Raw genomic sequence first — 17406 nt, forward strand, 5'->3', positions numbered from 1 at the left:
CAGAAGATTTAATTAGTGCCACTTTATTTTAGAAGAAAGATTATAACTCGGACCAAATTAAAACTGAAGATTAAGTTGGCAGATTGTTGTAATTGTTCATCAACATGAGTTGTATATATTGTTATCTGTAACCCCTGTGGAGCATTTTATATTGGGAAGATGGAAAGGTCTCTCAATTAGTGTATTTATGAACATATATATGATATTAGTGGGAAGAATGACAATAATGCACTTTATACACACTACAGTATGTACTGATTTCAAAGGCCTTATGTTTGGGGTATCAGAGAAAGTAATACCAAACCCCAGGGAGAGCCCATGGGAGACTATTTTAGAGCTAAGAGAAGTATGTTGACAGCCTTGACTAAATTCTCAAGACTCCTCAGTTTTAAATAACAATGCACCTCTCACATGCATTTTTTATCTTAATGCTATGGATTTGTAAAATGTGACAACAGCAGACTGTACGGTGTGGGTTTGGGGCCATTTGATTAAATGAAATTCAAATGAAGTTTTTTTTTTAAATATGTATATTAAATTATTTTAATTATTAATAAGTGGTATGTAAATTTAATGTTAGGATTTAAATTATGTATTATTTGGAGATAAATGGATTTATGTGTTTTACTTAATTATATACTGCGGTGGTGGTGCTGCGGTAGCGTTGTCACCTCACAGTAAGACGTTATCCTGTTTGATTCTCAGCTAGAGTGTCTTCTGTGTGAAGACATGCGTGAATGGGTATACTTTCGTTGAAGGTTGTGCGTCAGGGCCGGCAACTCGGCACGTAAAAGTCTACTGACAATAATTAGCGGACCAGAGTTCCACTGTGGCGACCCCTAACCGGGAAAAGCCGAAAGACACAACAACATTTAGTACTTAGTTATTTTAACATCGACATTTACAAATATAGTTATTGTAATGAGGTATTCATGAGAATGATTGCATTTGCAGAGGTCATATGCCTTTAAGGATAAAATCTTGTAGATGATGTAGTACTACTGAATATTTAAATTGAGGGTGGTTTTTACTTTTGGTTTGTTCTAATGAAGTCCATGTAATTAATAAGTGGACAAAAGCTCTAAACCTTTAAGATATTTATTTAAAGTATTTTATTAAACCATTTATTACAATCCTGCAGCATCTGAAGTTTGTTGGCAGCTCAGTTTGGTTTATTAGTGTGGAGTGTATTGCTGCCGTTCATCTGTGGTAATTTAGTAAACTTTGTTCCTTTACTTTTTACACTTCTGTCCTGTTAAATATACTGACTGGGCTTCATGAGTGTCCTTCTTTGGTTGGCTTCTTCAGGTCACCTAAAAATGATTTATTTGAACTGGTTTTTGGCAGTTAGGAATGACTTTTAAGTTAGATATCTCAGGATATTATAACTGCTATTTTTATTAGTTTATTCAGTTTTTTTATGTTTTAATAATTATGTTTTATTAAGCTATTTCATAAACTGCAAATATGTTGCATTAGGAAACTATCCCTCCAGTAAGCCTTGCTTATTTGTTGATATATATATTTAGGTCCCTAGCTTGGGTTTGTAGAACAACTAATTTTGTGTAGGAATAGAAGGTCAAAGAGGTTTGGATCTTTCATGGTTCAAAAAATGAGATGCGGGTCATCATGGAGCAGCCAGTAGGATATCAAGTATTAGAAGAGATAGCTAAAGGATTTGAGGACATTAATCATCTTAGTTAGAAATCTTTGTGGCCTTCCAGTTGAGTGATAGGCTTGAATTTGTACATGCCAAAAGGGTTGCTGTATTCAATGATGTGTCTGATAAGCTAAGAAGACAGTGGTAGGATGATTTCTTAGGATCTTGAAGATAATCCATGAAATAAAAATGTACTTTCTAGTTGACAGTGCTGCTAAAACTGAAAAAAGAATACAAGGATCCAAAGCCAGTACAATGCTAAACTATACTTGCAGGAAAACACAAGTTTTATTTTAAATAAGGATTAAATACTTTCATCTCAACATAAAAAAAATGTCAGAATCTAGTTGTGCAGTGCCTGTCACATACTTAAATAAACTTTGCTAGGTCATATAATCATTTAAAAATCTTTAAAGAGCTGTACCATAAAAGCAGCAATACAAACTAAAAGCAATAGGTGATCATTGAAATGTAGCAATGTTCTGCTGTGTTCATCTTAGTGAAACTGTCATGTGTTTTGTAGTGAAAAAAATAGTTATCCAGAGCTGTCCTATGTTTGCTGACTTTAGCCAGAGGTCAGGAGAGTTTCTGCTAAAATCCAAAGCATCCACTTCTGAAAACTAAAATAAAAAGTCTATTTTAATCTTCTACTGTTTCTACTGCACTTTTATAACTTATTTAATTGAATTGCAGCCTCATTTCTATTGTTTTTGCTTGCATTTTTCTGCACTTGTAATATTGTTATTGTTGCCTTAAATAGCATAGACTAGGTTGAGATCTGCTGAATCTTGACTGTTATTTTTACACTTGAGCAGTAAACCAGCAGTTAGCGGTTCCCTGTATTGATGCAAAAGCATTACAGTGCAGTTTTTCCCAAAACAGCTGTCAGTGAAACCCTCCCAAGTCTCTTTGCTGCCTTAGGAACCAAGTGGCGTTGCCACATTGATCATCCCTAGCCTAGAAAAGTGTAAGTCCCCCTGGAAATCTTGGAGCAAAGTCTGGTGAAATGTATCCATTCCCTTCTCTAATAGAGCAGACAGTAAGAACCCATTATCATGGACTGGCAGTTTCCCATTATCTCCCTGGCCAGCCTGATAGACATTGTCATCCTGAGGTAATCCAGCAATTGTCTCATGTATACCAACAACCACTTACCCCTGAAACAAACGCTTCATGTGAGAGATGTAAATTGAATACCAAACAGGTTGTTAGCACATACAGACACATCACCTCCCATAGGAAATAAGGACATGACACAAAAAAACACATATACAGAGGTACTTACTAGAAGCTTACCAAAAGATCAGAGACCTCCCAAACAGAAACCACTTGCACACACAGCAATGCAAAAAAAAAATACAACACATAATAACACATACACACCAGTGTCTCAACAAGTAAGCGCATAAGGCATAACACTTCAAAGCCTAATGTATTGGTCATAGGTAACTCCATAGTGAGACACACAGATGTTCCCCTCACCAGGCTGGATAAGGAGAGGGCTATGGTTAGCTCCCTGTCAGATGCCAGGATCCACCAAGTTGCTCAAGCGCTCAAGTCACTCAACAGCAAGTAGTATGACTCCATCAAAGTCCATGCTGGGGTAAATGAATTGAGATATACTTCTTTGGACTATATGAAGAGAGACATGACTAAGCTCTCAGAGTATGTGTTGCAGGCAGGTATGAGCCTAGTCCTAAGCAGCATACTACCTTCACAAAGAACAATGCAACAATACAAACAGAAAATGATTGACTTTAACAATTATCCTAGCTTTTGATGTCAGTCCAGGGAGTATCCTGTATCTGCCAGCCTGGGAAGACATGGTCGAGAGGCCACACTGCTTTGCAAGAGATTATCTAAACCTGTCTCCTGTAGGCTTTTGGATACTGGCATGGGTATTATCCACCCCTATTGTGCTTTTTTCAGGGAATGCCAAAACAAGCAGCCTCCAGACATAACAAAATCTTCTCTAGATAAACTCAAGGTTCTGCTGCTCATTACATCCGGATGATGCCTCCAGATGCATCTGCAGTTAACTCCTACTGATCCCTCTAGGCATCAAATATTGCTTGTTCATACTTGTAGCAATAATTCCAGTACCATGCTATGTACAAGGTTTTAAAAGGTTTTATCTTAAAGCTTACATAATGGCAAACTTGACTGCATTAATATTTGACTCTGTATAGTGCAGGTGAATAGATATTCACTGTTGTTGTTAAGATATTAATTTATATAGTTATAATTTCCACATTTTTCTAAATATCTCAACAACCAAGTAACACAAACAGAACTCCTTAGCATCATATGAAAGCTCTCGGCTAGATGAATAAAACTATGCTGACGTGTAACCTGAGTGGTTGCTGAGCTGTTATAAGTTGTTTACAAAATACTACAAAGTAATAGTAACTGTGTTTACTGTGACTTATAAAATTCAGTTTAAGACCTATAGTTTGTGCTGTAGAGTTTGCCATTTATACTGCTTTCATATCCCCTATGGTTCTACAGATATGAACATTTGTTTGAAATGTGAGGACATGATTTTTTTTTAAATAAGTTTGATTAGTCATTACTGAAACATACAATTATTAACAGAGAACTGAACATAGTTTATAATGAACAGCAAAGAAAAATATGGTAGCAGTTGTACGAAGTATAGCTCCAGACCACATAAAATAAACCAAGAACTTTAATATTTGGTAAGCGCTTTCACCACTATCCGTGGCTTCCTCAGACCATATACAAATGTAAAAACACAAACAAAGACGTTTTTAAAGCTGTTCCCGTATACCTCATTAACCTGAATGATCACTCCCAATCAGGTTGTTGTAGTCACACCCTCTTTTAAAACACCAGTCCCTTCATCTATATTACATAGTACTACTTTTAAAATACAATTTTTATATCACATTAAAAATCTAGTTCAGCAATCAAAGCATTCAAAGCATTCATAGGCATCTACAAGCATTTCATATTTAGAAACATTTCAAAGCATTGGTTCTATCAGCAGCATATCAAATGCTATATATTATGCTAAGCATTATTATCTGAACAACAATGATACTAAAGTCTTTATTCATTATATATGCTTTGCTAAGTTCATATTGCACTATGTTATCTGCTTTGCTTCAGATATGTACTGTTACTTAAAAATTAGTACAATAGCATAGCTAGGTCTGACCTTCCATATATTCCTATTACTTCTAACAGTGCAAATAAAGCTGCAGTTTAAAATACAAACAAGTTACCCATGCCATGTGTTCAGATTCCATTTTAAAAATCCAACTTCTTCCCATCACATTTTCAACTATTAAACTTATCCAGCAAGTGTAATCCACTTAAGATATATTTATATTGCACCCCCGTTATGTTGTTTTCCATTTCCAAAAGTTAGAAATGTTAAAAATTATAGCGATGTGCTCACTGTCATTGCAGCGCCTTCGCGCATGTGCAATGACGTCATCACACTTGGCAAATGCTCCATTTTATTTCCTCCCACTTTCTTCATTCAATATAATAGACAACCAGGTATTATAAAATATATATATATCATTGCTAGATAGTTTAAAGTACACCAAGTCACAGATTCATATGTATAAACAGTTCAGGTCTAGGGAAATTTATGCTTTTCCTATAAAATCAAATCATACTGTTGCATTTCTGTCTTTCATATGTCAGTCAGGTATATGTGAATATAAGCACCAGACACATTATATGCATACATCCAGGCATAGTTTTATACAAATATAATAACTCTATACCTCTGGGCTCCCCATTCAAACCATAAAATATATATTTTATGGATAATAATAGTTCAACATATATATATATATATATATATATATATATATATATATATATATATATATATATATATATATATATATATATATATATATATAAGCAGTTTAGTGCAAATATATACATCACCAGCTTACTTAAAAACAGGACTTATTTCATATTCTTGTCCTGCATATAGACCCCATGTATATACTTCATAGCACACTCGGAACAATCTATTACTGTTTGCCAAAGACATTCTTACACAGCTATATGGTACTTAAATATAATGTACTTTATGTGAATAGGAGCTTCTAACAGCCATTTAAAGATGGGTGGATGGATGCTTTAGTTCTCAAATCTTATTTTTAGCAATTTTATCATAGCCCATATTTACAAACATATTTAAGTGAGTGCTGTTACGACAGGTTGAGTAAAACTGCAGAGTGTTCTTACTAAGTGGAAACATTTTTAATACCACCTATTAAGTATAATATATGTCACTATTTTCTAGATATTCCTCATGCTTCTAAAACACTTTTAATGGATACTTTCCCATTCAGCCCCTTCTCCTTATCTGCTCTGAGTTTGAGTATCCATCTGAGCTCACTTCTTTCTGTCAGATTCTTAATATTACCCAGCCTTTGCCCAATAATAACTTCTTCCAATGCTATAAATTTAAAATCATGGTATATACCACTTCTCTCTATGTATTTAGACAAGGCACTTACAGAATCATTATTCCTTATACTACTAATATGTTCCCTAATGGGTTCTCTAAATGTCATGTTTGTTTTGCCTACATAAAAGTGTAGGCAGCAGTCACATTGTGCTGCATAAATGATATTCATACTGCCACAAGTGACTGCTCCATTCAATTTATATTTATTACCAGTGACCAGGTGGACAAACTCATCAGTATTTTTAACATATTGGCACATACTGCAACTGGTACATGCTCTGGTAGCTTTCCATGTATTTGGTTTACTTCCAGGTAAATCCCTGGGGTAGCATAGCATGCAGTGGATCTATATCAGTTCACTGAGACATCTGAAGTTCGAACACCATATGTTCGAACTTCAAACCACAAACTCCAAAAACATCGAAGTCTTAAAACAGCAATTTTTTTCCCAGGGAAAAAAATCACTGTTCCAAGAAACACACACGCAACACAAACACACCAAAACATCAATCCACACACATACACTCAAAATCCTACATATAACCCTACACTAAACTGTACATACACTACTACCTATCCACTTACCTTAACCCAAACCCTAACTCTAAGGTCCGTCACTATCGCACACTCACCTCACCCGCGCCCTAACCCTAACTCACCTATCCCACCCTAACCCTAAAGTCTTTCACTATCGTACACCCACCTCACCCGCACCCTAACCCTAACTCACCTAACCCATGCCCTAACCCTAACATCCACACAATCGCACACTTACCTGAACCCAACCTGTAACTTCCCACCACAGTCCTGATACTCACGAAGCCACAGAAATGGCCCACTGAATTCTTTCCCTGGGAAAGAATTTGGTGGACCGCGGCTTTACGATTACCAGTGTTCAAACTTTACAGTTCGAACATCTGGTATTCGATATTCAGCCGTTTCGATGGACTGATATAAACCCCATGCATTTAAGATTTTTCCTGTTTCTAAAAATGAAACTAGGACACTCTCCAAACTCTTCCCTAATCCTTCTATCTGTCATAGGAAGCGGCCAGTGTTTATTAAAGGCATCTCTTACTTTCTTCACATCACTTTTGTATGATACAGAGACATTAACTACATTCTTGTTAATCATTATATCAGTTCTATTTAATGCTTGATCTATTTGAAAAATATGGCCTTGCTCTTCCTTCCCTAAGTGTCTTTACTTCTTCCAATTTATCAGTCACTTCCTTCTTTTTATAACCTCTATCATATAAATTATTTTCCAATGGTACTAGTCCTTCTTCGAAAATGGGTTCCTGGTTGCTCAAGAGTGAAACTCTCATTCCTTGTCCTTTAACTATATTTGAAAAGGTTTTTATAGGTTGCGTGCTTGTCCTATACAATAATGTGTTATGATAGCACTCTTTCCTATAAACCTTGGTGTCAAACATACCTTCATTTCCTTTCATTACAAATATATCCAAGAATGGCAACCCTTTAAGTGAATGATTCATTGTAAACTTTAGGAAGCTAGTATTAGCTTGTACATCACTGACACATGTATTTAATGCTGGAAGGGTACCGTCCCATACAAGAAAAATATCATCCACAAACCTGTGGTAAAGCTTCACATGATTCTTATACAATTCAAGGGGAAACAACTGTTCCACTTCCCATTGGGTCATAACTGCATTGGCATAGTTGTCAGCACAGCATGTTCCCATAGCTACACCTTCGCGTTGTAAGTAGTATTTACTATCAAAAACAACCATATTGTTTTCCAGCACTACTTCCATAAACCTACATATCATGTCTATGAGCTGTCCTTCATAGTCACTATTATGGTGAAGGAATCTATATAAATATTCAACACCTTCACCATTCGGCATTGATGTGAAAAGGGAGTTTACATCGAGGGTGACTAAATAGTGTTCCCCACTCATAGTTGGCATTTCACTATATGTATATAGGCTCTCTAGGAAGTGCTTGGAATCTTTTAACACTACTTGAGATTTATCCAAGATAGGTCTAATTTTCTTTTCTATGAAAATGGAAAATGGTTCAGTGATCCAACCTCGGCCTGCAACTATAGTTCTAAAAGGTGGAAACTGAGGGTCCCTGTGTATCTTAGGTTGCCCTTGAAATGAGGGTATAACTGAATGTTCAAATATCAGGAACTGAACCATTTCCATTGAAATACCATAATTAATCATAAAATAATTAGTAATAATCTTAATAACTCTATACCTATCTTGAATATAATCGATAGTAACAGGCTTATAAACTTTGTCATCAACAAGCATGTTATGTAATGAACTGTAATAGTATTCTCTATCCGTAATAACAGTCATACCCCCTTTGTCTGCAGGTCTAACTACAATTTGTGTATTTTCTATCAGTTCTGATAGGGCCTTCTTCTCCTTCCAACTTAAGTTCTCATATTTGTCACTCTTAGAATGTGTATTTAATGTATTATACAGCTCATCCTCACACATTCTATCAAATGCCTCTAAGATAGGGTGGTTAGGTGGCATGTAACTACTAGGTTTCCTAAAGGCTGCTACTTCCTTGCTTCATTTCATTGGTAAAGTTCAATTTTAACATAACATTTCTTAAAAAAACATTTTTAAATCAATTATAGTGTCCGGAATATCTGCTGCCTGAGCAGGAATGAATGATAAACCTTTTTGTAGCACTAAGATTTCATCTTTAGTTAGATGTTGTCTCGATATATTCCATACAATGTCCTGCTTCAAATCTGGTTCCACATTTTCTTCAACGTGGGATATTCCATCATCTCTGGCTGCTCCTTCCTTTTCATCCTGCCTCTGCTGTTGGACCTGTATGGTTGTCTTCCTCTCTCTTGGCGTATAGGTAGGGGAAAAATGGGAAGGTTTGTGTCGTACTCTGTACACTCTCTTTCCTTCTGACTACTGGTTGGCATGGTGGTATTTCATTGTCCACTTGTGAAAGAGCATTATCCAAATTGATCGTTTCACCAGCTGGATTTGTAGGGTTCATTGTTGTTTGAGTTAATAGCCCCTTAGATACACAGTGTTGTATTTCATTTGGCTTAGGAGTCACATAATTATTCGTTGTTACTCTATCTGTGTCTTGCTCCATATAATTATGACGTAGACTGGGAGCTATTTCAAGTTCACTTTTGCTTTCATTAGATACTCTCATCCCAATGGAATGAGCTATGGCTATTACTGGTCTTTGTGGCCTAGGCCAAGAAAAGACATGGCCTTTTTTAAAATCTGCAGTATTCCTCTCTAATGTTTTACATTTTTTTTGTATAGTTTTGTGTTCATATACACTAACATTGTCAGTTATTGTGCTCATGGCTTTATCAACAACAATTTCAGGAAACTTTTCATACAATGTTTCTTGTTGTTTCATAATATTGGTAGCAAGAGTTTCTTCCTGTGGCCTAAAAAACTCATTCATTAATTTTAGGTAGCTACAGATGGCTTCTAGATTTATCTTTTGCCATTTACTTAGCAGTTCTGAATACTGGGACCCATAGGTAGGCATTTTCAATATCCGTAGGCCCCTAGGAATTACTTTGAACTGAAGACATGCTTCAAAGTGAAACCTTTGTAGCTGTAGCTTTTTAAGTTTAAATGTATCATTCTCTATGTTATTAACCAACTATCTTAGTTTATAATGATCAGTATTAGTACCTTCCTCTTGCAGTGTCCCTTCATTCGAAGCCGACTCTACTATCAGAGGATTCTCAGTGCTTTTCAGCATCTCCATAAGCTTAGTCTGTTTCATTATTTCAGCTTGTTTCAATAGGTTATAATCCAGTTCAATGTTATTTTGAGTATTCCTTTCTGCCATACTCCAGCTAGTTGAAAAAATAGCAATAAGTAACAAAAAACAGGCAAACAACCATCTGGTAAACATAAACTGTCCCACCAAACAGGTCAAAGTAACAGCAAAGAAAAATATGGTAGCAGTTGTATGAAGTATAGCTCCAGACCACATAAAATAAACCAAGAATTTTAATATTCGGTAAGCACTTTCACCACTATCCGTGGCTTCCTCAGACCATACAAATATGAAAACACACACAAAGAGGTTTTTAAAGCTGTTCCTGTATACCTCATTAAACTGAATGACCACTCCCAGTCAATTGGGTTGCTGTAGTCACACCCTCTTTTAAAACATCAGTCCCTTCATCTATATTACATAGTACTACTTTTAAAATACAATTTTTATATCACATTAAAAATCTAGTTCAGCAATCAAAGCATTCAAAGCAATCATAGGCATCTATAAGCATTTCATATTTAGAAACATTTCAAAGCATTGGTTCTATCAGCAGCATATCAAATGCTATATATTATGATAAGCATCATTATCTGAACAACGATACTAGTCTCTATTCATTATATATCCTTTGCTAAGTTCATATTGCACTATGTTATCTGCTTTGCTTCAGATATGTACTGTTACTTAAAAATTATTACAATAGCATAGGTAGGTCTGACCTTCCATATATTCCTATTACTTTTAACAGTGTAAATAAAGCTGCAGTTTAAAATGCAAACAGGTTGCCCATGCCATGTGTTCAGATTCCATTTCAAAAATCTGACTTCTTCCCATCACATTTTCAGACCATATACAAATGTGATTTGATTCTATGGGAAAAGCATAAATTTCCCTAGACTGGAACTGTTTATACATATGAACCTGTGACTTGGTGTACTTTAAACTATCTAGCAATGATATATATTTTATAATACCTGGTTGTCTATTATATTGAATGAAGAAAGTGGGAGGAAGTAAAAGGAGCATTTGCCAGGTGTGATGATGTCATTGCGCATGCACGAAGGCACTGCAATGACAACAAGCACATCTCTCTCATTTTTAACATTTCTAACTTTTGGAAATGGAAAACAACATAACGGGGGTGCAATATAAGCATATCTTAAGTGGATTACAATTGCTGGATAAGTTTAATAGTTGAAAATGTGTTGGGAAGAAGTTGGATTTTTAAAATGGAATCTGAACACATGGCATGGGTAATTTGTTTGTATTTTAAACTGCAGCTTTATTTACACTGTTAGAAGTAATAGGAATATATGGAAGGTCAGAGCTAGCTATGCTATTGTAATAATTTTTAAGTAACAGTACATATCTGAAGCAAAGCAGATAACATAGTGCAATATGAACTTAGCAAAGCATATATAATGAATAGAGACTTTAGTATCATTGTTGTTCAGATAATGATGCTTAGCATAATATATAGCATTTGATATGCTGCTGATAGAACCAATGCTTTGAAATGTTTCTAAATATGAAATGCTTGTAGGTGCCTTTGAATGCTTTGAATGCTTTGAATGCTGAACTAGATTTTTAATATGATATAAAAATTGTATTTTAAGAATAGTACTATGTAATATAGATGAAGGGACTGATGTTTTAAAAGAGGGTGTGACTACAATAACCTGATTGTCTGGGAGTGGTCATTCAGGTTAATGAGGTATACAGGAACAGCTTTAAACACCTCTTTGCGTGTGTTGTTTGATTTGTATATGGTCTGAGGAAGCCATGGATAGTGGTGAAAGCGCTTACTGAATATTAACGTTCTTGGTTTATTTTATGTGGTCTGGAGCTATACTTCGTACAACTGCTACCATATTTTTCTTTGCTGTTACTTTTACCTGTTTGGTGGGACAGTTTACGTTTACCAGCTGGTTGTTTGCCTGTTCTATATTTTATAATGAGTTAGATAAAAAACAAAAATATAAGTTTTATTAAAGTCATTACTGAAATATACAATTACTAACAGAGAACTGAACATATTTTATAATGAGTTAGATAAAAACAAAAATACTAATATAAAAGATCAAAAAAAGACAATGCGCTATGTACAGAGATGTTCACTATACTATATACAAATAATTCAAGTTAAAACAAATGTATAAAAGCTGATTAATACCTTTAAATTAATGATTTTCCAATAAATTATTTATGTTCATCCATTGGTTATACATTGCTGTATTCCTAAAAGATCTAGACTTGATTGTCATTGGTTCTAATTTAGATACTTTCAAGAGAAGGTCTTTAAAGTTTTGAAAAGAGGGAATTTGTGATGATTTCCAATTTCTGGTGATGTCTTTCCTGGCTATGGACAGTACATACCAAAGAAGTGAATATTTACTTGATTTTAAACAGAATGGAATTGGCAAATTAAATAAAACTAACAACTTAGTAAGCAGAAAGTTATCAGTGAATATTGCTTGTAAGAAATTATTGATATCTTCCCAAATTTTTTTTATGTGTGATTAATCATAGAATATATGCGTCCAGTCAGCATTCTGCACCTTCATACATCTCCAACAAAGTATATCTTCGTTAAACATCTTATTTATGTTATATCGAGTGATGAATGATCTATTTAAAAATCTCCAAGTAAACATTCTCCACTTAAGTGATGAAGTAGATTTACCTGCTGACTGAAGAAAATTTGATTTATCTTTATCTGAAGGGTTACAGTTATTAATGTCAGAGAAAGATTTCAAATAATTATCAGGGAATATATCTAAGTCTGCTTTAATAGTTTATATATATATATATATATATATATATATATATATATATATATATATATATATATATATATATATATACATATATAAAACAGGCTAATTTTAATTAAGTTACTGAATGAGTTTGGGAATTAAATTCATAACTGAAGAAAGTATTAAATCAAGTTTATTTTTGATATAATTTCTAGCTTCTTGTAAGTCAAGCCATAGTGATGAATCAATGTCATTCTCTTCCAATAAAGTATTAATGGATTGCAATTCACTATTTTTCGCCATTTGATGCCAATAAATTATATGTTTTTGTTCAAATATTGACATTTTATGAAACTTTGTGGAGAAAATAACCCCTGTGTATATGCTATGCGGAAAATAAGGAATAACCAATTTTCCTAAGACTGGAATCTATGAATGAAACTTTTAAAGGATTTTAAAAGTATATTAATATAATTTAATATAAAATTTTGGGTAGGGCAAAAGGAAAAATATTCCTTTAGTTTCCATATGAATATGTTATTTACTAGATTTAGCTTAAAGAGGTCATTATTATTTAAATTTTGTGATGAAGATAGGATAAAGTCTTTCCATTTAGCTGAATATTTACTATCTATAAGATACAAAATTGTTTTAATAACTGAGGAGATTGAATATATTTCTAAATTTGGTAATACAATACCTCCATTATCCCAGCTGTACATATGATATGTTAAAGAGATCCTGGGTTTAATTGGGTACCAAAGAAATTTTTTAATCACAGTGTTAAACTTTTTAATTATTGTATAAGGTGGAGGAATACAAATAGATTGAACTATGTATAGGATTTTCGGCAGAAGTATCATCTTTATAATTGATTATTTCTCCTCTACTGTTAATTTTATTTTAGACCATTTATGTATTAGGTTATCTATTTCTGTTAAACTTTTATCAAAATTCAATTTTTGAATTCCTTTTAAACTATTGGCAATAATTATACCTAAATATTTTATTTGTTGGGATTGTGGTATATATTTTTCAGATTAATTTTGGATATTATATTTTTTGAACCAGATAATAAGATTTGTGTTTTATTGTGATTAAATTTAAGACCTGAGTTTTTTTTTTAAAATAATCTATATCATTAAATAATTCTTTAATTTTTGGATTCTTACCACCCAAAGTAATCAAAATGTCATCTGCAAACATTTGAATCTTTGAGGTTTTATTAAGACTTATATCAAAACCGTTAATATTACTGTTATCTCTAATCAAATTCGCCCAAGGATCCATAACTAAGATAAATAAAAGAGGGGATAATGGACAACCTTGTTTAGTTCCTTTAGCAATATGTATGAACTGAGAAATATTAGAACCAATTTTGACATAAGCTTGAGACCCTACATATAACTGGGTAATAATATTTATAAAATTGTTTGAAAAGTTGAGTTCTTGTAGAGGAATAAATAAGTAATCCCAATTAACTGTGTCAAAAGCACAATTTATATCTAAGCTAACTATAGTTAGGCTATTATCTAAGTTTTTATTTGATTCAATTAAGGTTATTATTCTTTTAATGTTATCATAAGTTGTTCTGTTTATTATGAAACCTGTTTGGTCTTCATTTCCTAAGTTGGGAAGAAAAATCTTAAGCCTCTTTGCATATATAGATATAAACATTTTATAGTCCATGTTTAGTAATGAAATAGGTCTATATGAATTACATTTTGTAGGGTCTTTTTCAGGCTTTAGGATAGGAGAAATGAATGTATATTTTGATGATGATATTATTTTTATTTTGTATAGTATTAAAAACTGAAAGTAACAAAGTTAGTGCTTTATCTGGTAGAATTTTGTAGATTTCTAAAATAATGCTGTCATTACCTGGTGATTTGTTTTGTTTGTATTAATTTATTCTTGAATGTCTTTTAATGTAATTTGCCTATCAAGTAATTTAATTTGTTCTTCTGTTAATCTTTTTTAAGAGTTTTTATTAATAATGGCTTGAATATCTTTCTTTGGGTTTATTAGTGTAGAAGATTGATTTAGGTTAAGAAAAAAATCTCTAAATTCAATTAATATGTTATGTAACTCAGATACAATTTTTTTCTTTTGAGGTGAATTTATTTCTTTAATGGGATTGAATTTATTCAATCGTTTCACTTTATTGGATAAAATATTCAAAGATCTGGGATTCATTGAAAAATTAATAAATTTAAAAGTTTCTAGACTAATCATAGTTTTATGGTTTAGAATCTCAAGATGTTTCTTATTTAAGGTTTTTAATTTATCCAATTTGGATTTTTCTTGTTGATTTTTTGATAACTCAAGATTCAAGATATCCAGTTTTGTTTGTATCTCTTTTAAATATTTATCCCATAAAAGTCTTTTTTTGTACCAATCAATTATTCTGCCATATAAATATGCCTTCATTGCATCCCAGATGAAAATTTCAGCTGCATTGTTGTTGGCATTAAAATCTAAAAAACGATGCACTTCTTCTAATATGAAGGTGTTAAAATCTTTTAATTTGGTGATATATGCTGGAATTCATTTTATCTGACCATTGGTACATGTATAAATATATATATCAAAGGTTATAGAATTGTGATCTGAAAAGGGGCATGTACATTACTTAAAGAATCTGTTAAACTGTTTGAGATAAAAACTCTGTCGATTCTTGAATATGTTCATAGGTTGATACTAGGCTATCTGCCCTAGGGCATTTATAAGCCTAGCCAGAGTGTGTTTGGCTTTTGCCACCCTTTTAGATTAGTTGACTGTGCCTCTGTATAGTAGGTCACAGAAGATAGCTCTTTTAAGGTTAGTTTACTGTGCCTCTGTCTAGTAGGGACACAGAAGAGATCCCAGGGGTAAACCTACGATCTCCCTTCCACTCGTCAAGATTTCTCTTGAAGAGGGTCATTGAGGGGCTCTGCCTAACATGGATTGGGATTTTGTTCCAGAGTGAGGGGAGCCTCTGGGATATGAATCTGTCCCTCCACATGTCCTATTTATTTCTGTGCTGAGGTTTAAGTCCCTGGAGCTTGTAGCTCTAAGGGATTTGGATTTCCTGAGGTGGAGCATGTCCATTAATTCTGGGTTGAACATGGCTTTATACATCAGGCACAGATCGCCTCTGAGTAGGCGGTAAGCAACTGAGTAGAGCTGGAGTTTCTTTAGCCTAACTGTGTAGGGCATCTATTTGAGTCCCTTGATCCTCTTGGTGTGGAACTTTTGGGGTCTTTCCAGTTGCTGCAGGTGTCGGGTAAGGTACATCCCGAATGGGGCATTGTATTCAATTATGGGCCTGATGAGTAGAGGGTCACAATGACCTCTCTTGATCTAGATGTGAACCCTTTTGTGATAAGGTGGGCTATATAGAAGGTCTTTCTAACCACTTTGGCAACGTGATTGTCAAAGGAGCGATTGCTATCTACTTGGGTCCCCAAATCCCTAATTACGTCTTCCATACTTAATGGATTACCACCTATGTGGTAATTTGTGGGCACTTTGTTTTTCCAAAAGGGGATGACTATGCACTTTTTGGCATTTAGCTTTAGGCCATGGCTCTGGCACCAGTTATCTATCTCTGTGAGACCCTTTTGGAGGATGCTTGTGTCAGTCGGCGAGTCGATTATGTCACCCAGTTTGCAGTCATCTGTGAACTTGGTCAGCTATAGTCTTCCCGTGTTAGCCTGTATCTCAGAGAAATATATACCGAACAGGAGAGGTCCCAGGACTGAGCCTTGTGGGACGCCACTTGTAACTGGTTTAGAGTCTGACATGGCACCTGCAATTCTGACCACATGTGTTCTATCCCTGAGCCAGTTTGCAACCCATCTTGTGACATAGGGGTTGATATTTAAGCTGGTGAGCTTATTTATGATGCCCGAGTGGGGTATTGTGTCGAAGGCATTTGCGAGGTCCAGGTAGGCTGTGTGGACTACCTTCCCTTCATCTATGGCCTTGGTGACTTTTTCAAAGAAGTCGACAAGGTTCAAGAGGCAAGATCTGCCCTTAACAAAGCCGAATTGGGTAGGATCCAGTGTTTGGAGGTTCCCAATGTCTTTGTTTATGAGTTCCATGATGATACACTCCATAGCTTTGCAGACCAGGCTAGTCAGGCTTATAGGGCAAAGGTTTCCAGGGTCTGTTGTGGCACCACCTTTGTGGAGTGGGACCACTGTTGCTGTACACCATTCCTTGGGTACATATCCTGTAGTAAGGCTGAGATTGAAGAGTGACTTTATGTGAGGGTTCAGTTCTTCTTGGAGCTCATGTAAGACGCAGCCCGGGACACCGTCCGGTCCCATTGATGCTGTGTTTTTTGCTTTGGAGAGGGCAGCTCTCACCTGTGCATCTGTGATGTCAGGGAGGCTACACTCTGTTGGGATAGACATTTGCTTTTTGGGGGGGAAGGGGGGAGAAGTTTGCACTGAAACTGTCTGCCAGGATGTTGGCAATGTCTGTGGGTTCAGTGTATTTTTTGTCATTTTGCACTAACTCAGAGCATATCTGGGAGTTGCCACCCAGGTTCCTGACATAACTAAAGAAGGCCTTGTGATTATCTTTAGCGTCTTGTGCAATTTTTCTTTCAAAGCTGGCCTTAGATGATTTTATGAGGGATCGTAGTTTCTTGCTAGTACTGATCAGAGATGCCTTCCCTTTTTGGGATTTTGCTCTATCATGTAGTAGCTTCCTCCTTCTGTTGTATAGCTTATTTATGGCTGAGGTCCACCAGACAGGTCTCCTGCCTTTGGAGG

The sequence above is a fragment of the Protopterus annectens genome, chromosome 9.part0 (genome assembly GCF_019279795.1).
Source record: "Protopterus annectens isolate FY-2018-M chromosome 9.part0, PAN1.0, whole genome shotgun sequence".
In the NCBI taxonomy this organism is placed as follows: Eukaryota; Metazoa; Chordata; order Ceratodontiformes; family Protopteridae; genus Protopterus; species Protopterus annectens.